Here is a 20,876-nt window from a genome sequence, read left to right as displayed (position 1 = left end):
TATCAGACAGAACTCTGATTGAGAGTCATCAGACTTGGAAGGGGGATGTAGGTCACCTTCCTGAGACATCCCCTTCACCCCTACAAGCAATAGAGATGCAGACCCCAAGCAGGGCACCTGCCTCCTCTCTCACACTTTGCATTAGGGAACTCCCTGTGCCTTACACTCAAACATGGAGATACAGGTTGCAAAGTTGCTAGCACACTCTTGTTTCCAATCCTGGCCTCTTGTAACTAATGTTTTTCCAAGCACTTGTCTGGTTGGATTCAGGAACTGGCATATTCCAAGGGCACTTCCCAGCAGATTGTTTTCCGTCACTCATCTGTGGTAGAGATGGAGAGACTTAGGAATTAGTTCTCATTAACCATGCTGAGTTTCTGGGCACTGATGAGATCAGCAGAGTGTGTCTGTTCTAGTGTCTTGGTTTGAAAAGACAGGTGTCTGCTTAAGGAAGGTAGGAACCTCCCCTGAAATGGAAAATTAAATGAAAACCTCCTCCCTCTGAATTATTATAATTTTGAAATTAAGAGGCTCTCAGGCAAAGACATGGGAATAGGAACAACAGTTCTTTGCTAGGAAAACTAAAAGTACAAATGTAATAATACAAACAAAAAAAGCCTACTGACAGAATTCAACCTGACAGGGTGTTGGTAGCAGTCTGATTAAATGCTCCAGTCCTCCTGCAGTGGCAGATGTGTTTCTGTTGGGGTAGTGATCCTGTAGGAGGGTGTAGTCTTCCTCTGAAGGTCTGATGGTGGTGTAGAATTGCCTCGTCTTCTTCGAGGAATCCAGTGGAGATGACAGCTGCTCCTCTGGGAATCCAGTGGGGAAAGTTTGCTCTGGTGCCCAGGATCTCAGATTATATTCAGGAAGAAATGCTTGGCTCCTTCCCCTGGGCAGAGCATCTCACAATGGGATGCTGTAATTTTATCAGTCCTGCAGTGACAGTCAGTGGGCCATTAACAGAAGCTGTTTCCTGGAGGAAGGATTGGGTTGTGGAAGAGATAAAGCAAACTGCCCAATTAACAGAAGATAACTGCCCCTCCTCTAACAGATGGCAAATAGAATACACACTTATCTTACAATCCAGGACATCTTGTAACACTTTAATTAAAGTTTATGTGTTGCCTAAATATCATAATAGGCTTTGAAACCAGCCTGTTGCACCAGCTGTAGCTGTAGAAAATGGTCAGGGATCCTCTCCTCCTTCTGCTGTCTCTGCATGCTCTGGATGTCAGGTATGGAGAGCTGGACACACTGAGTGTTTCAGTGGTCTAGTCAGAACTGTCCCTACCCATGGCAGGGCAGTTGGAATGACACGAATTTAAAAAGTGTCTTTCAAATCAAACCAGTCTGACTCTGTGTATGTGATAACAAGGGGGAATGGCTGGTCCATCCCAGATGTGGTAGAGCTCCATATGAATGTGGCCCATGCTCTCTCACATACTTGAAGGGACCAGTTGTAGTGTAATAGCTGGTGATGTTAAAAAATTTGCCTGAAAAGGATTTAGATGTTGATTTGGATTTAGAATATAAACACAGAATGACAGAATGGTTGGGATTGTAAAGGACCTTTAAAGGTCATCTTATTGCAACCCCCCTGCCATGAGCAGGGACAACTTCCACTAGATCAGGTTGCTCCAAGCCCCATCCAACCTGATCTCAAATTCTTCCACGGATGGGGCAGCCACAGCTTCTCTGAGCAGCCTGTTATTTCTAGATGTGCACTGAATACATGTGACACACTGGTATTTAGAATTCCTTTGTCAACAAACTGTGGTATTTCTAGATCAGTAGCCTTCTATCCTTGGTTTCCAGAGGTTGTGGATGAACTATTCCAGAGCTGGTAGACACAGTGCATCAATGTGCCCTCACCTAAGAATGGCTGTTTTATTATCTGCCTGCAAAGGCTCATCTTGGGAGACATAAAGTAGTCAAGGGTGAAGTCTAATCACCAAGAACAGTGGAGCTGAGTGCTCACAGAATTGTTACATCTGCATTCAGACCAGCAAAGCAGGGATGGAGACAAGCAGTCTCATTTTTCACACTCAGATGAAACTGATTGTTGCATTAAGAGCCCAGTTCTGTTGCAGAAATGCATTCCCTGACAGCCCACAGGGAATAAAAGGCTTTTCTGTGCCTTTTCTGCGCCTTTTCTGCAGAGATCACAGGGGTTTTGGGGAAAAGCCTGTCACTTCCTGCATGTTTATGTTTGCATTATATATCTGCTAATGAAGTTGCTAGGCAATGTGGTAACAAATACAGGCATGCTGTTTTGGAGCTCACTTCTATATAAACCAGCAGTCTATGAGCAGAAGAATGAATAAATCCTGGTTTGTGTTCCACCTTTAAAATCCACTCCCTACAACCACAGTACAACAGCCTTCATCCTTTGTCTCTGGTTCTGTAGAGGCAATCTGTGGTCTTGCTGCTTGACCTCATGATCCATGGGGGCTAGTTGTTCAGCTGTCCTGAGAATGAGTGAGAAACATGAACTTTACCTCTTTCCCTCAGCTGCAGAACACCATTTGGATACTCCCCATGTGCCCATTCACTGATCTTGAGGAAAGCTATTGTGATTTTCACCTTTGAGATTTCTACTTCTGCCACAAATACAACAGAAAACAGCTAATGGGTTTTGAAGTCACTAGTGTGAGAAACGACACTCACTTTTAAAATTTCAAAGGCTGATATTAAACCTTAACAAAATACAACAAAACACTGAATAAGGGAAAATTACAGTGCTGGGAGCGTGGAACTAAACTGCCATGTGCTTGTCCACAAAATGGCTGCTCCACCTTTTATACTCCTGTTGTTGCATCAGGTAACCCCAGCCCCTCCCAAAGTCCATCAGTCAACTCTTCTTCTCTGTCTATTGGTGGAGACCCCTTTCTTGCAATTTGATTAAGGTCAGGTGTTGCCATGCTGTGCCCCCCAGTAACAAGCCTGCCCTCCCCCCAAATGCCCTCGCTGCCAAGGCCATCCCGTGACAACAATAAAATGGGAGGGGAAAGAGGAGTATGGGGAGAACATATCACAATAACATAACTATACACCAATAAAACTTCTTAACATATGCATAATATTAATCTCTTAATTGTGAGAGCCAACCATTGCATTGCATATACTCATTTATAACATTAGGAAAGAAATCTGAGACAGATAGATATGGGCAGAGAGAATTAGTCCACCATTTAATTTATTTCCACAGATTGAAGATATATAGTCTACTTTGGAACAAAAGTGGATCCAAGGAAGAAACCTCTTCTGAGGAGTTTAGGATGAACTTTGAGTTTATCATTTTGGCTTGATTTGAGGCAATTTAAAGGAGAATGCTCATGTCTCCCTTAATAGGTTCTAACAATCCAGTAAGAAACAGAGATGAGTAGATTACTGAAAAAATAACAGTTTACTAACAAGCAGCAACAGGCAAAAATAACAAATAGATTTGTGAAAAACGCCAATCACACGTTTTTTAAATTTTAAAAGTTTAATAGTAATAAAATGGTTATTAAAATAGTAATATAATTAGAGCAATAAAAATTTGAACAATTGAGATTAGAACAATATGAGGCAATAAAAACAAAGAGTTACGGACAGTCCGCTTACCTCTTTCTGGTCTAAATAAGCCTGAAAAAGGACACCCGTTAACAGAGGATTAACCCTTAAAAACAATAGCCTGTTGCATATTCATACACCTCATACATGATGCATAAATTCCATTCAAACACAGGATTCTGTCTGATCAGTGTCAGCTTCTTCCTATTAATCCTAACGGTGTCTTCAGGGCTGAGCGAGGCAGGAAGAAGTTCGTTTCTTCTGATAATGGAGCAATAAATTCTCTTTCTCTGAAATATTTAGGTGTCCTGTGGCTGCTATAGCCTAGTTTTGATTTTAACATTATGTTATAACCCAAAACTATATTTAACCCACTTCTTAAAAAAATTAATACAGCATAACTTTCTAATGTAACGCAAATAATATTCATTTTAATATTTGCGAAAAGCCAATCATAAAATACCCATTTTTCACAGATTAAAAATTTCTAAATCTCATGGACTGCCCTCAGAACGAAAAGGCACCTAAAAGCGCTGGCCACACACGCAAACACACACACACACACACACAAACACACACTCACACACACACGCACAAACACACACACACGCACCAAGATGGTGCTCTGCAGTCGAGCGTGTGATTCGAAGGACAAAGGGAAAGGTGGTGTCAGTCTTCCCCCCACCCCCCTGCTCTGCTCCCTGACAGTGAGAGCTCCGACCGGTATTCCCTGGGTCAAGGCACTAGAACTTTGCCTTCCTTGCAGCAGGAGATGACAGGGCAGGCAAAGCAAGGTGGCCGGGCTGGGTTTCTGTCCTGAGCCAGGACAACAGATGACCTTTTGCAGCCCTAGCATCCCTGCCTGAGCATCCTCTGATGACGTGCACATGTCCATACTTAAGCTTTCCTGATCCTCTGAACTCAATACAGTGCTTATTTTCATAGAAGTAAAACCAAATATCTTCATTCCCGTTCGACAAGTTTGGTTGAAGCTGATTAAGGTGTTCAAAAGTATTATGGGAAGTGATTGACTGGCAGCCCCCTTACAGAGAGTTAATTTCCCTAGGTTGGGTTAGGTTTTCCTTTTTTCTCTTCGGGGAATTTTCCTCCATTTGTTGTCATAGAGATGGTGAATGGACCTTGATTTAAAAGACAAAAGATGCAGCCAGGGCCTTGGCATATCATTGGAATGGCTCTGGGGGAGGGGGAGAAGCAGTGTGGTGGTTGAGAGTTTCTGTAGCCGGAGATGGTTCCTGTTTGCCGGTTGTGGGTTTTGGTGATGGACCTCTCCTTGTTAGGAAAATCAATCCACAAAACACCAGAGGTTTATGTCCAAAAAGGAGACAGAGTAGTTGTTTCTGGATTTATTTGAACAAAGGGAGAGGCCATGGGGCATTCCCCTGGGATCTCTCGAATTTTTGGAGGAACCACCCTTCTTTTTATCCTAATTTCCTGGGCACATTTCCCTTCTCTCTTTCCCCATTGGCTGAGGTACTTGAGAGGTACACACTTCCCAGTACGCCTGATACCAAAGATTCCCCTCTGATGTATAACCCTCCCTTTTAACTTTTAATTCTTACGGAATTTAGGGGTTTTTCTTCCCCATTGTTTCTTTCATCTTTCAATGTCTAATTTCATTTATCAGCAAACCTAAAGTTTATTTGTAAAAGCAAATATCTTTTTCCATTCATCAATCAGTGGAACCCTTCCCATTGTTTATGTCCCAGTGCTGGTTTTATCTACCAGCAGACCCACAGCTTGTTTGTAAAGACAAATCTGCCATTCCTCTCATCCTGCCCAGAGGGACTCTCTGCTACCACTGAGCCTTCCTTGCCATTTCTCCTTGCCTTTGGTGGGCCACTGCCCTCAGGAGCGATTATTGGACTGGGACTTTTCAGTACCCGCCATTGCTGGGAGAAAGCTCCTCGCCATCTGAAATAAATAGGGCAGGAGATCTTTCTCCTTTTCAATGCCTTTATTAAAAATCAGCTCGGGTGGAGAGAACCGATGGGTCGCGCACACGCCGCCGCTGCTCCCAGGAATGGCATGGAGAACGAGGAAGAGTGCAGCTGTGTCCGCTGGTCTGCAGGCAGAGCAGGGGCTTCCATTCTCACAAGAGCACCAGGAGATTCCTGGTTTTTCAGTTTGACATTCAAGGTCCTCTTTCTAACCGACATTTTCTTAGGCTAGGGTGAAAGGTAAAAAGGGTCTTAGCAGACACCGGATTCCGTTCCTCACCTCTAGACATCACTTAGATCTCTTAATTCCATGGTGGCTCGTTGTTTTAGGGGTTTTTCCTGCTAGATTTGGTGAGGTGTTTCCTCATTTGCATACCAGCCCCGATGTCACCTCCTCCTCACAGTCCCAGGTGCCATTTTCCAGGAAGCAGCAAGGTCACACTCGACAAAGAGGGATTTCTAACCATCAACAACAGGTAATTAAAGAAAAACTATTAACAACAGGTGATTACAACATGAAATTATTAACAACAAATAGTTAAAAATCCAACTTAGCAGCAATTGGTTTAACCTGTTAACTCTGCAACCTTTAAAAAAAATGGACAACTTTTCTACTCATAACACCATCTGCCTGGGCTACATTTCATTCGAATTTCTCATAATGTGTCAAGAGGTTTTGGATGAGGTAAAAAATGAATTGTTGGGAGACAGTTTCTGTGTAAATCTGATTGGATGGAGGCAAAATCCTTTCCACATGGACTTGGTTGATCGATGCAGGACTCCATTCCCATGTTATCATTGCTCTCCTGTTGAATTCCTGAACCCTTTTCCTTTTTGATCTGCAGAAATGAGTTCAGACCCTGGATAGATGTCAAGCCCGTGAAAGCGATAAAAGCAAAACCCCAGTACAAGCCACCAGAGGAGAAAATGACCCATGAAACCAGTTACAGTGCTCAGTTCAAGGGGGAAACCAGTAAGCCTTCTCCAGCTGATAACAAATACCTGGAACGCAGAAGGATACGCACTCTCTACTGTGAACCCTACAAAGAACCTCCAAAGGTGAGAAACACGGCAGAAGGGACACAGGGACATCACTGCTTCCGGTGGGACATGTCCAAGGCAGTGAGGCTGGGCTGAACACTGCTTGCTGTCACTCCCCTTGTGTGGTGTCCTCATTCCAACCAGCACCTTGGGATCCACCTTGGAGGTGGTGGTGAATAAAAAGCTAAACATGTCCCAGCCATGTGTGCTACCAGCCCAGAAAGCCAGCAGGGTCCTGGGTTGATCCCACAGCATGGACAGGGAGGTCAGGGAGGGGATTCTGCCCCACTGTTCCGTTCTGCCCCTCTGCTCTGTGAGACCCCCACCTGCAGTGCTGCCTCCAGCTTTGTGGTCCTCAGCATGGGAAGGGCATGGATCTGTTGGATTGAGTTCAGATGAGGCCATGGAGATGCTCCAAGAGATGGAGCATCTCTGTTATGGAGACAGGCTGGGAGAGCTGAGGGTGTTTATTTAGCCTGCAAAAAGAAGGCTCTGGTGAGACTTCAGAGCCCCTGTCAGTGACTAACAGGACTCCAGGAGAGCTGGAGAGGGACTTTGGACGAGGGCCTGGAGGGACAGGACAATGGAGAATGGCTTCACACTGCCAGAGGGCAGGGCTAGAAGGGATATTGGAAAGAAATTCTTGTCTGTGAGGGTGGTGAGGCCTTGTGGCTGCCCCATGCCTGGAAGTGCCCTGTGCCAGGTTTGAAGGGGCTTGGAGCAACCAGGTGTAGTAGAAGGTGTCCCAGCCTATGCAGGGGGTAGGGAATGAGATGTTCTTTAAGGACTCTTCCAACCGCAACTGTTCTATAGTTCTATGGGCTCTAGGACAGCTTGAGGCACTTTGGAGACAATAGTGCCCTACATCAAGTGAGGGTAGGGCCGAGATGAAGAGGTTTTTCTGTTGTTATTTCCTATGTGATTATCCAGGCAGCTTTTTCTTCCTCCCTCCTTTAGAACTTTAGGAGCCCCACATTACATTTTATGCTGGGAGCCAGACACCTGCCGTTAATTCAGAGCATTACACAGATTTTGACAGTATGCACTTCTGACTTTGATCAGATCGAGAACATGTGTTAAGAAAGGCCTGAGCTGGAATGTTTTCCAGCCTTGTTTTCTAGAACCAGCAGAGGATCTGTATATTAAAGGAGTCAGTCTGTGAAGTTTTAAACAGAGGACCATAAGTTGTTCCCTAAGTTGATGAGTGCTTAGATCTGTGAGGACTGAGAGGGATCGCAGGGTGAGCATGTAGGAGATGAAGGCTTCCATTCTCCCTTAATTTTTGTAATTGTGCTTCCTATTTTGGGGGTGTAGAAACAAGATGTTGTGGAATTTTCTTATGTGCCAATTAGTGTTCTGCACCTCAGGTATCCCAAGGTAATACTCCTCCATTTTGGGAATCTCTTAAGGACAAACAAACAGAGGAGTCCTCTCCTGCAAGGAAGATGGAGACTTATAGCAGCCTCTTTGCCCTGAGCATCATTTCTCTGCTTCCAAAGAGACAATCCTCTGTGGGTTTGCAAAACCCCTCATGAAATCAGAGAAAGATGCAGAAATTGATAAAATTACTGATAATATTCCCTCTCCTGTTCACCCTGCTCTATCCTGATCTGGATACAATGGGCTCTGCTGGTTCCAGGGGCACAGACTTCAGGGCATCCTGAAAGGAGCTGGCCATTTGCCACTCAGCATAAGCTCAGCTGGTCCCCTGCCTTTGTAGCAGGGCAGAGATGAGCAGATAAGTAACATTTGTGCTGTTTCAGATCTGAATCCTGTTTTCCACTTGTCCTTGTGTCTCTCCTTCTCTCTTTCTCTCTCTCTCTCTTTCTTTCTCCACCTCTGTGTCGTTGTTTTGCCTGTCGCTCTCCATGCAGGTGGAAAAGCCTAGCACAAAGCCTTCCAAACCAAAAAAGACCACAACAAGCCATAAACCCTTGAAAAAGGCCAAAGACAAGCAGATTGCATCTGGCCGGGCTGCCAAGAAAAAGAGTGCCGAGACCTCCAACACTGCAAAGCCAGAAGATAAGGAGAAAAGTAAAGAGATGAACAATAAACTGGCTGAGGCAAAAGAGTAAATGTCACTGCACTTTCTTTCTCATTTTTTTTCCTTTTCTTTCTTTCTTCCTTCCTTTTATTTTTTTCCCCTTTGATTAAATAAAGGCCACAAAATTAATTAGAGGCTTCTAATCTGCTTTTTGTTCTGATTGTATTAGAAGCTTTTCTGTTTTATTTCCAAGGAGGATTAGGAAATCCTTGTTTCTGAGGTCAGGTTGTTCTGCTTTGCCTGCACGGCTCTGCACAGAGTGAGGGATGTGAGAATGTATAAGCAGGGTCCTAAGAGATGAAGGTGATGGATCAACAGTGATTACATCCAACAGCTTGTCCCTTTCCTTGGGCTTGGTTCTTCAGTGCTTTGACAGCATGGAAGCGCCCATTGAGCCAAGGAGGGCCTGTGCTCTCATCCCATGAGGCCCTTTTGGGTTGGCCATTGTGTCATCTCCCACTGGTGTCGCCTGGTAAAGGGGTTTGGAGGCAGAGAGGATCAGGTTCATTCCTGGTGCCATGGATATGCTGTAAATACACCAAAATCAATGGTGTGGCCAAGAATGATTTCCCCTTTTGACACTGATGGGAAATTTGCTCCAAGAAGCAACAGGAAAGGAGATCCCATGGAAGTATAGGGCCAAATCCTCCCCAAGGGTAGTTGGGAGTACATCTAGCTGCATCAAGGCAACTTCACTCATCAGTACCACTTGAAGTCCTTGATTAAAAAAAAAAAAAAAAAATTGGTGAGGGAAGGTGCAGTGAACAGTGAAGACTTTCCAGTCACATGGCAGGTTAGGCTAGGTTATCAGCAGGTCGTTCTTCCCTAGTGTTTCCCCTAAGTTATGGATCTTATTAATTATTCCTGTTTTGCTTTGAATCTTGATCTGCTTTCTTCACTTCTGGGATGCCAATAGGCAGAGCTAGGTTTCAAAAAGTGGTTTAGTTTGCAGGCATGACCTTCCAAGGGGTAGAAAGAAACGTGTCACCAAGGTTGGCTAGAGCTGTCAGCCCCCGTTGTGTCTATTCTTCCAGCTGTTTATGTTCATGTTGGCTCATGGGCAACTCAAGAGGGCCATAAAAAAAGTTTCTGGGATCCCTAGACTCCCTCCAGACAAGATCTCAGGGTTTCAGTCCTATTTACTGTGCTCTTACACTAGGAAATCCCCAGGACCAGTTTGGAAGCCCTAAACACAGCAGGACCATTTGTCAGCGAGTATGAACTGGCCCAACAGAATGGCATTGCATGCCAGACAGTCTGGGTCACTGGATCAGTGGGAGAGTTGTGGTCCCAATCCAAATTTATGTGCCTAACTTCTGGATTGGGTCCTAAATACATAAGGATTAATTTTTGTCCCACCAAACCGAGCTGTTAGACTCTCCATAGCAGAGTGGCTGCAATTTAAGATGCAGGGCTCTCGTTCCTTATTTTTGCAGCTCCAAATTTTCTCTCCTAATATGAAGTCCAGCTTGAAACTTCCAGTGGACAATTGGGAAGCATGAAGACAGAGATAGGAAGTAGAGTTGGGAGGTGGTGTGTTGCTGTAGAGGTGGTGGAATAAGGAAAGTCTTATTGCTAGGGGTATTTTAGAGATATGAAGCTATCTAGCAGAAGAATGGATGGGTTGGGAGGGTGAGGAGTCCCTTTTTTGGGGTTTCATCCCATTAGAATTAGTCTTTTGGAAACATAAATGAGTGGTGGGCTACAAGGTTGAGTGAAAGTTTCCAATGAGGAGGAAAGCTCTGTGATATACAGATAGTGACATTTGCTGGCCTTAGTAATGAATAAATGCCAAGTTCAGTGTATCATGTGATGTGTCCTGTTTGCCTTGCGCTAACAGCCTAAACCTTTGAGTATCAGTAATTGTAGTGTTCTGAATTCAGTGGTGTAATCCCCAGCTTAGCTGTGTTAGAACTGTGTGCTATGAGCTAGTCAGGTTGTGTATGTGGAAAATATATATTCATATATAGAAATATATATATATATTTAAACCTCTGCTGTTTAGGAGGAAACCAGGGAAAATCCTCCAGGAAGTAAAACTGTGGAAATCTTTGTCAATGTAGTGCTTTTTTTTTTTGCCTTTTTCTTTTCTTTTTTTTTATGTGCATGCCTCATGGAGATGCTGACCTGTCCATACTGATCATTGCTTTTCTGAGTGCTCAGAAGCCCCTGCAGCACTGCTCAGCTCCATGTCCAGAGCAGCTTGGCACAAGGCTTGTGTTGAGCTCACGGGGAGGCATGCTGCCGTGCTGCTCACAGCTCTTCCAACCTGCCACATAAGGGACAACTGGCCAGAGAAGAGCAGCTCCCAAGACTTGGTGTGATTCCTTGGCTTTTAAGATGCTTCATGTATCTTCACACTTCTCAGTAATGTCCTTTCCTACAGGATGTAGCATAAGCTGTGATCATGATATGTCACGGCAGGCAGAACACATCAGGAAGGCACTAGACAGTTCAAATGGCTCAACACACCAATCCAATAAGGACAGACCATGCAAAACAATTCTTCCTATTATTTTTCAGCCCTAAGTTTCACATTTAAAGATACACCACACTTGCCACCCTTTCACCTGGAATTCAATGAGAATTTAGCCCTTGCCTTCAAGGTGAACTCAATTTTGACCAAGGAACATCACTAAGATGCTCAGACCACCTAATCCAAGCATCTCCATGGCTCTGGATGAATTGCTGAGTATCCAGCTTGGGATGATTTCTTCTTAATGAAGAGCATCTATCACAGTGTTTGAAACATACACAGTGAGTGGTCAAGATATAGCTTTCTGTTTCTGTAACACATGGAGTCTATTGGTGGCAGAGGGCTTGGAACTAGAAGGTCCCTTCCAACCCAAGCCATTCCATGAGCTCACTACAAAGCTAGGTATGAAGTGTTAGCCAGTGGTTTTAATTCCCTCTATACTGAAGGGACTTCCCAAGGACCATTGAGCTGCCTGCTTTTGACACTTGTCTTTGGGTGGGATGAATGGTCCTTGAAAGGTTTTCTTTGCAGAAAGAGTCTGGGAGACTGGTGAGGCCTGAATACCTTCCTCTCACATCAACAAAATAGGAACAGAAATCCTGGCTTGTGTTCCATATGCACCACATCTGCAGCATACATCCAAGCACACACACATCCAAGCACATGGGCTGGCACTGCACTGAATACCAGGAACTACAGCAGAGGCAAGCCTCAGGGTGAAATCCTGCATTGCTGTACCTTCCATAGACTCTATGCCCACCCAACCCACTCAGGTTTATCAGAAAGGAGACCAAATCTCTGCCATTTCAAATTCACTTTGGGCTCTGAACTTGTCAATCCCACTGGGAAACAGTGCTCTGCTCTTCTGTGTTTCCAGCTACCACAATGCTGATTCTGTTCCACTGCTGATTTGTAATATGTTTTACTTTTCTTGTAAAAAGAAAAAAAAAAGAAATGTTTTGCTTTTTACCCTGTGAGAGTTCCTGTGCTATTGCTTGCTTTCACATTTTCACTGTATTGTACTGTTACTCCTTTCTGCAAAATGGTGCTAATTGCTGACTGGGCTCCTGTTTTCTGACTGCTTTGCACACTGATCACTTGCTTCTTCATTTGCAGCACAGCCGGTGCCAAAACCTGGTGCCCATGCATTCCACAAACTCTTGCCTCTTGGAGGCAGATAGGAAGTGTCTAATTAATATTTTGTGGCCTGGGTTTGGTTGCGTATCACAAATTGTCTCTTGTAAACATGTTAAGCACACCTCCTTGTGGTGCTTTTTCATTGTTGATATTCTGATGAGAGTCTCACACACACACACACACACACACACACACACGCACACATTAATGTACCGCCAATTGATTGTGATGTGCTTGTGATCTTTGCTTGCTCAAAGGGTTCTTTTTCCAATGATAAATAAATGCTGAAGACAAATACCTCCTCCTTGATCTTGTTTTCTCAATCAGAAGCACAGTTAAGCGAAAGAAATGTCTGTCCAACCAAAATGAGGTTGTGTTGCTTAGAGTTGCCACTTTCATGCCTGCTGTGGGGACAGCTGGGCTGGCACAGTCTGACTCCCTTTAGGTGGTTGCTAATCTCAGACCAGTCTGGCATGAGCTGTAAGTGTTTGCAAATGGACAGTGAAGTCATGTGGATGGCCCAAGTTTTCTTTTATTTTCTATACAAAATATCTTTGAGTGGAGAGTCTATGCAGTGCCTTGCTCATGTCCACCTTGTCCTGGCCCGGGGAGCAGAGACCAAATCCCAGTGAGACCTGGAGGGAGGGTAGATGATGTGCATTTATGAATGTTAATTACATTTTTTTCAACTGCCTAGAGCTTTTATTTTCTCCCTAAACCATACCTGGAAAACTTGGTCTACTGGAAAGTGCCTCTTCCCATGCTATGGGGTTTGGAACTAGATGGTCTTTAAGGTCTCGTCCAATGGAAACTATTCCATGACTCTATGATTTTGAAACCTCTCCTCCACCTCCTCCTCTCTGTTGGCATCCATGGGCCACCAAACCTTTTCTACCTTCCTGTTGCTAAGGGTGCTATTTTGCCTCCATGCCCTGTTTACAAATCACTTTCTGAAGTTATTCCATTTATGACCCATGCTAGTAACAATGCTGCTTTCTGATGCCCCCTGTATCACCCTGCCTTCCCTTCTCCCTTCCCTACCAGTTCCATCCATTCATGAATCACACCTATCTATAGGATTTTTGGAGTGTTTCAGCTGGCTGTAGGTTGCAGGACTTACCATTTCACTCTGTACAGCTGGTAGTGGAGAAACTGATCATTTCTAAAGGATTGGTTATTACTGGGGCTTACCTGTGACAATACATGATGGGCAACAAAGTGCTTCTCCCATGACACACAGGCACAGGGTCTTTTCCATGCTGCAGTCTTCATAGGTAATCCATCTCCTCCCTGCAGTTGCCCAAAGTGAATGCTGGAAAACACCTTCACTGCCCTGTTGATCTCTGAACTCACTCAGCCTTGCAAAGCCCAAATGCAGAAAGGGGCACGGGATGCATTTCCGGGGAACAGGAGGAGCCATCCCTGGTCTTTAACCATCACTGTCTGAACCCACTGGTACTGACTGACTCCTTAATCTTCACCAAATCACTAATGACTGGCACTGCCCACCTCTTTCCAAGGGCTGTGCTGGAGGGCTTCACTGAAAATGAAGTGCTTTGTCTTACAAAAGCATTTAGTGTGGAGATGTTGAGGCACTGGCTGGACATTTATTTGTCACTGTTAGTGTCTGGGTGAAGTGGAAAATAAATTGAATTTTGAAAGTCAAGTGTCCCTCTCAAATACTTAATAGCAGAGTGTTTTAGAGGTCTTTTCCAATCTAAATAATTCTGTGATCTGAGAGTGATCAGAGGCTTTGCAGAGGTGTCGCTTTGACTGCCATGAGCGGTCTCATGAGGAGTTGCCTCCCTGCTTCCAATTTTACTGAGCTGCTTTTAACTACATGGTGTCCACTCATCTGGGATCCTTGTGCATGGGTGGATGAAGAAATTTTTCCTTGACACTCTCCATCCTTCCACTCCAGCTTGGGCACAGAGCTGAGGTCCCTTTGAAAAGCTCCATTGTCGTTTTTACATCCCTGACTGGTAAAAGGATGTTTCACCAGCTGACATATCAGCTGTTATACAAATGCAGCCTCTTGTGTCATGATATTCTTTTGATTTAGGGTTTATTTAGAGATGTGCCAGTGCAGGAGAGAAAGAGACTTTTTAAGAAGATGCTTCTGACATAGCTTGTACCTCCTAACATCCAAGGAATAAGAACCAACAATGACATCAGATCAAGAAGAGGAGCCACACAGGAAGGAGAAATTCCCTAGTATAAACATGATGATATGGATGTCATCAGCTCCAAGAACAATATCTTTTCCACATTTGGAAAATATTGTGGTGTCCAGACATGGGCTTCTGCTCTGCCTTGTTCCAACAGTGTCATGGTAAGTTTGATTCAGTTGGGGAATTGGCACCTCACTTCCATTTGCCCTTATTCACCTGAGCTTTCTGGGTTGGGAGCAATTCCACTAATGCCACTGGGCCTACTTCCAAGCTCAGGGGTGTGTGCTAAGGGGTAACACAGCTCTGAGTACTTCAGGACTGGTGGTCTGTCACAAACTCTGAATTGCTTGTAAAGACTCTTAATTTCTGTTGCAGGGTGCCTTAGGAACAGCTCCCTGATCCTGACTGCCATGGTGGAGGACATGTGAGGCAAGAATAAAACAAAATCCTACTAGTGGATTGAGGGCATCTTTATGCTTTCTAAAATGCCAGCTTGCCCTTCAGGGGAAGGAAGTCTGCTCCTTGGAAGCCAACGACAAGGACTAGCCACCAGAAAGATGATGGATGGTAGTGGATATATGAGAGCCCTGACTGCTTTTAATGTGTTTCAATGTGAGAGATGGAAGGGGAGAGCATTTCTGAACCTTCCTTGTTGTCCCCTGCCCACCCCAGCCTAGCCTGTGGCATGCAACAACCCCAAGGTCCCCAAACAGAGCTGGAGACACCGGTGTGTCCTCTCTAGCTCAGAAAGAGGTCTGGAGAACTGGGTCAGAGCAAGGAGTGAGGAGCACCCTGTGTGGCACATGGTGGAGGGAATCTCACCACATGATGGGTGGCAGATGGGTCTGTTCTTGTCAGTTAACAACACCATAGGCATTTGATGGTTCCAGTACCAGATGGTCAAGGCAGGGAAATCCTGAGAGCAGTCCCTGGCCATTGGACTGACATGTTCCTTGGCCTGGTTCAGGATTTAGTGCCCAAGTGAAGACAAGTTCAGCTGTGGCCACCTTGCTTGGACCCAAGAGATTTGCCCAGAGAAGCTGTGGCTGCCCCATCCCTGGAAGTGTTCAAGGCAAGTGTTGTACTGGAGCTGGAGAAACCTGATCTAGTGGAACGTGTCCCTGTCCATGGCAGAGGGGTTGGAACAACAAGGAGGATCTTCAAGATCCTTCCCACCCAAATAATTCTGTGATCCTGTGATTTATCAGCACAACTCCTCAGTGTACCCTGAATTTAATTAAACAGATAGTGCTTTGGAGCTGCAGGACAGTGAATGTCTTTGCTTCCCTTGCCCCTGCTCTCTTGCCTCTCCCCAAGGTTCATTGCTGATCAGAGATCTGTCCCTGTTGGCTCCTTCCCTTGCATTCTGCAATGCCCTCACCTCCCCATCTTGACCCCATTTGCCCACCACACTGCCATTCCTTCTTGCCTTCAGAAGAATTCTCCCTCCATCCTCTCTGCCAGCTTTTCTGTGTCTGTCCCACAGCTGCTTCTCCAATCCTTTGCTTCCTCCCACCTCTCCCCCTCCAACACCTTTCCCCTCCACATCACTCCAAATACCCAGCTCCACGAAGGACCTTCTCCTTCCCATCCTCCCTCAGATACTGTCTCATGTCCTGTCTCTCTTGGACTGTAAGCCTTTTTCTCTGTCTGTACTGTGTGATATCACTCACTGCTTGAATAAATGATACCTCACCTACCAACTGCCCCTTCTCTCTCTCCTTTCTTGGTGTGACTTCACTAGATGTGTCTGCAAGTGCCTTGTGTGTTTGTCCTGGTGGCCAGTCAAGCAGTCAGTCTTGCTTCTGCAGATCTGTCTGCTTTTAGGATGACCCTGCTCATGCTTTTGTCCTCTGGTACTTTTGTTTCTTTTCTTTTACAGCCACAGGGACAAGCTTTGTTGTCAGTGTAGGAGCCTGGCACATTCAGAGCTGCAGTATCTTCTGGCCCTTGCCATTCTGGTGCATCTGATAGAGAGGTTGGCCTTTCTCCAGCTTCCTGCAGAGATGCCCTGTGCTGCCAGGTGCCTCAACAAAGGCAGCAGCCAAGGAGAATGAAGGAGAAATCTTGTAGCCCAGAGCAGAAGCAGCTGATGGTAAAGGAACAACATTCCCCTGTGACGGGAAGCAGTGGGCAGAGATGTGTCAGTGGAAATCCAAGCAGATCTATCTCTCAGGGGAATCAGCAAAAGCTGGCTTAGCATGTTTCAGAGATGGATGCCCAGGAGGCTTCCTGTGCCTGAGAAGGTACCCTGGACATCTGCTTCCTTCATCCCAGACGAGGACTGGACCTGTCCATGGTTCCTTCTACCTGTGAGTACATCAAGGGCCCAGTTGTCACACAGTCTCAGATGGCTCCTTGCTGCCTCCTTGTCCTAATTTATTGCCTCAAATTGCTGGTTTGGTTGGTGCTGGCTGGAGCTGTTAGTGTACATGGAGATGGTGCTTCTTCCCATGTGCTCCTTATAAACATGGAAAGTTACAGGAGCAGCCCAGCTCCTCTACCCTCCCAGTGACCCTCACTGCCTGTGGTGTGACACCAGCCTGCCAGAAAGCAAAGGAGCCTCCTGAGCTCAGAGCATGGTCACCAGTCTGGTTTCATGGGCCATCTGCAGGAGTTAGGCCTGAGGACCTAAAGAGAGGCAAAACTGGAGCAGTTTGGTGGACGTGGATGGGAGAGGAATCAAGCAGTTCTCAGTCCCCTGGGCTTCTTTCAGCGCCTATTCCTGTCCTGTCCTGCCTGCAAGAGCACACAGAAGAGGTGAAATGTGTGGGGACCTCAAATCCTCAGTGAGAAGCCTGGAAATGCCATCTAGGACAAGCAAGACTTGCAGCTGGGCTGTGCCTGACATCTCCAGGCTGAAGGAATTTTGGTGTAGGTCCTGGAAAGAAGCATTGGGAAAGAGCATCAATCCTGCATCCTTTCCTATGTGCCACCATGACTTACTTCCACCCGCCTTGCTTCCACAGTGCTGCTGCCTCCTCCTCCAAGCTGTAGATTACACCAGTGAAAAAGCACTGAAAAAACTCTCAGCTGCAGTTTTAGGGTCTGACTGGTATTTAGGACATGATTAGTCCATGCTGCTCAGGTCCTCATGTCACTTGAAGGTATGCAGAAGTCTTCTAACATCTACATTTCTGCTAGCAGAGCTCTGTGAGAGCTTGCCTATCTGCTGCTTTGGTTTTAACTCTGAAGGGCTGAGTTCCTTGTTGCTCATCCCACACCTACATCAGGCCAGATTTCACAACCAGGCACTTTCTTCTTCAGGCCTTGCTGGCCCCAAACAGGTGCATGTTTCCAGGTCTCACACCTTTGCAAGGACAGCAACCCCTCTGCCTGCTGAGGTATAGAACAAGGCTAAAATTCTGCACTTCCCTGATACAACTCACAGTGTTACACCTACTGCTTGATGTGCCTTTTCCAAAGAATGCAACTGAGACCAATTCTAAAGTACCATGTTAAGACCATTTCTCGGTACAAAAAAAGTTTGCATTTTTGTTGCTGTTTTGTAAAGACAATGAGCTTCAGTGCACAAAGGGCAACATGGATTCAGAAGACAGAAGTGACTTGTCATAACCTACTCATAATCTAACTGGGAATTGCATTTGCCCAGAAATCAATGAGTTTCTTTCCATCTTTTGAGGAACATGAACCTGCCAATGCCCTCCTGGATAAGGGCACTAACCAAAAGGTCACTCTTCCACAGACAAGAGCTGTCTCCTCACCTGAATTCTCTGGGAAAGAAAGGACAGACTTCTCATGGTTTTTTTTTCTTTGAAACGTTCCTTCAGCACCAAAGTTCTGTGCCTGAGGCTGTTTGCTGTTTCTGAGCCACTGATTCAGGTAGAGAATTACTGCTGCTTCTAGTTCTCTTAAAGGCAACTTTTAATTTTCTCTGTGCCTATACAGACTCACAACAGCTCCCAAATAGCTAAACTGCTTTAAAGTAATTTTGCAGAAGACAATACAAGTCATCAGCTCATTTTGATATGAGGCCACCAAAACATCACGATGTGAATTCATAGAGGAACAGAGATGAGATGTAAGCAGGTCCTCCACATCTCTGAGGAACAGGATAATATTGCTGGAGCTGTCAGAGGCAAGTTTAGACCCCAAGTCACAAAATCCCAGCTCCATGTGTTATACCAGGACCAACAAAGAGGAGATGGTGCTATGTGTGCTCATGGTGGCCCATGAACACCCCTAGTTATTTCCAGACACCTTGGGCTAACTCTGGGAAACAAATCCCTGCTGAATTTCATACTCTTTCTGCGCCTCTCTCAGACATAACAAGAGGAGAAATCTGTCACCTCCAATTCATCTCTTCTACATTTCTCACCTTCTCACACAACAATTTGCCATCAGCAGCCCTCATGAGGGAAAAGATCTTCAAACTCTTTCCTTGCTTTTCTTAGGAGTCATTTATAAACATTACTGCATGTGTGCTGGGGATTGTTATGTTTCAGGATCAGGTTTTCCTTTCAATTCTCCTATTTGCACACTGCCAGCTCGCTCTTCCCAAGGCTGGTGCCTAGAGCCAGACCTCGCTGTGCAGCCCTGCAGGGAGCAGCCATGGTTGTTCTCTGCTGTGCCTGCTCTGTTGTTTCTGAATACCAGCTCTGGGGGAAAATAACGTAATTACCTGCCACTCACATTCCCTCCAGTTTAAAACAGGTTTGGATGGACAATCACACAATTGTCAGTATTCATGCAAACAAAGGGGAAGCCAGGGGGTGAGATGGGACACAGCCTCTTTCTCCTCCTCAGGCCTGAAATCCATGGCTGAAGGATGCACACAGTGGTCATGGGAAAGGAGCAAGTAGATTAAAAAGAAGAACACACACTGCAGGCAGCAGCTTTCTGACTGTCTCCAAAGGGAGGGACCACCCTAGTGCTGCTGGGATGGAGGAATTTCCATGGTGATTCTAGCAAGGGCTCAGGAAAATGTTGGTGGATTGAAAACAGTTCATGCTTCTTCAGGGAGAGATGATTTTTTTACTTTCAAAGCTCTCCTCTGAAATGCAGGGTGTAGCAGCAAGAGCAGGGTTGGATACCAAGGAAGAGGTGGGATGGCTCTGGTGTTGGCCCACCTGGATTGGGTTGAACCCGGATCATCATGTACACACCGGCACAGGACAACCTGAGATCATGCCCCATGGTTCCTGCATCCTCCCTCACTAATTGAGGTGTGAAGATGTGCTTGGTACCTGCAGTAGTTACTGATGGCCTTCAAACTGCAAGTGCTGGTGCTGTTGGGCACCATTTCCCCTGGCAAGGATGTGCAGGCATCTCCAGCCTTCTCCAGAGACCAGGCAATGGGTCCTGTCCTAGCAGATGCCTGTGCATCAGCAGTATGGACCTGGCCTACCCTGACAGTGGTGCATCTTTCCAAAGAGAAGCTGCTCTGCATTTTCCTTTGATTTGTGGTGCCAGGCTCACCTCATTCCCATAGGAACTACTGTGCTGAAAGAACTCAGCAGATTTCCTACCAGCCTCTGCCAACAGCTTCTGGCAGCAAATGTCTCTTTGTAGTAAGCGAAAAGGGCAAGGTGAGGGTGAGTATTTGAGAGAGAGGTGTCCTGCCAGGGGTCCTCACATGGTCCTGCCCCACGAGCCTCTCACACAGAAATGGGTTGTCTCATGTCTGGGTTGGGTTGATTTCATAGACCAAGAAAATAGTAATGAGCCACTCCATGGTGTCAGCCCCTCCTTCCCTCCTCTAACCTGGAACCATTCCCTGCACAAAAATCATGCAAGACTGGGGGACAAATGGGGATCTCCACAGCCCCTTGATGCAACCACCATGTAAAGCTGCCCATTTTAAATCCTAGCAGGTTTCTTGTGCATCATCAACTGCTGTCTGCCTTTCTGCATCTTCACAGACCCATTCCCATCCATCCATGTCTCTCCTCATTCCCAGAGATCCTCCTCCTCTTTCCTAGTGAAGACTGATTCCCTTGTTCCCTACAGGTCTTTCCTTCCCCATCCCTCCCTCTGTGCTTTCTCAAGACCCAGCCCTTCTTCCAACACATGTCCAGAGCTTCTACTGGCAGCATCTACTCTAACTCCAGGGTGCCTTTGTTCTTTTGTGCTGCCATCCAAGACTATCCAGGTACAAAGCTGACCCTGCCAGTCATCCAGTACCTTGGTGCCACCACCTGCTGGTGTCTCCTGGGGGTATCAAAGAGAAAAGGGGTGCTCTCAGATTTGGGCTAGGATATGTTAGCTGGGCTTACTTTCCTTTGGTTGTTTTAACAGGTTCCAGGTGCTTCCTGAGTGGCACAAGAGCTCAGCTCCACTGTGAGAGGGCTTTTACCACCCATCATGAGGGAAACAAACTGTTTCTTTGAGAGACAATTTTACAGCAAGGTGTTTGTTCGATGCATGTTATGATCAATTGGCAAGTATTTTTTCTAGCTGATGGTGGACATGATCCTGGTCACAGTTAAACCAAGAGCTGATCAAAAAGTCCAGCCCGAGCCCTCACATGT

General features: G+C 45.7%; 1 non-coding gene across 1 annotated transcript; it reads left to right on the top strand.

The window, feature by feature from the left end:
• The first annotated feature begins 6,361 nt into the window (after nucleotides 1-6,361).
• On the top strand, nucleotides 6,362-12,513 carry LOC102039780. The gene is made up of 2 exons (XR_004082250.1): nucleotides 6,362-6,575; nucleotides 8,432-12,513. It is a non-coding gene; the product is annotated as an uncharacterized LOC102039780 (transcript).
• Nucleotides 12,514-20,876: the final 8,363 nt, after the last annotated feature.

The sequence above is a fragment of the Geospiza fortis genome, unplaced genomic scaffold (genome assembly GCF_000277835.1).
Source record: "Geospiza fortis unplaced genomic scaffold, GeoFor_1.0 scaffold154, whole genome shotgun sequence".
Lineage (NCBI taxonomy): Eukaryota > Metazoa > Chordata > Aves > Passeriformes > Thraupidae > Geospiza > Geospiza fortis.
Note: the sequence above shows the minus strand (reverse complement) of the source record. Positions and strands in the feature narration are given on the sequence as shown.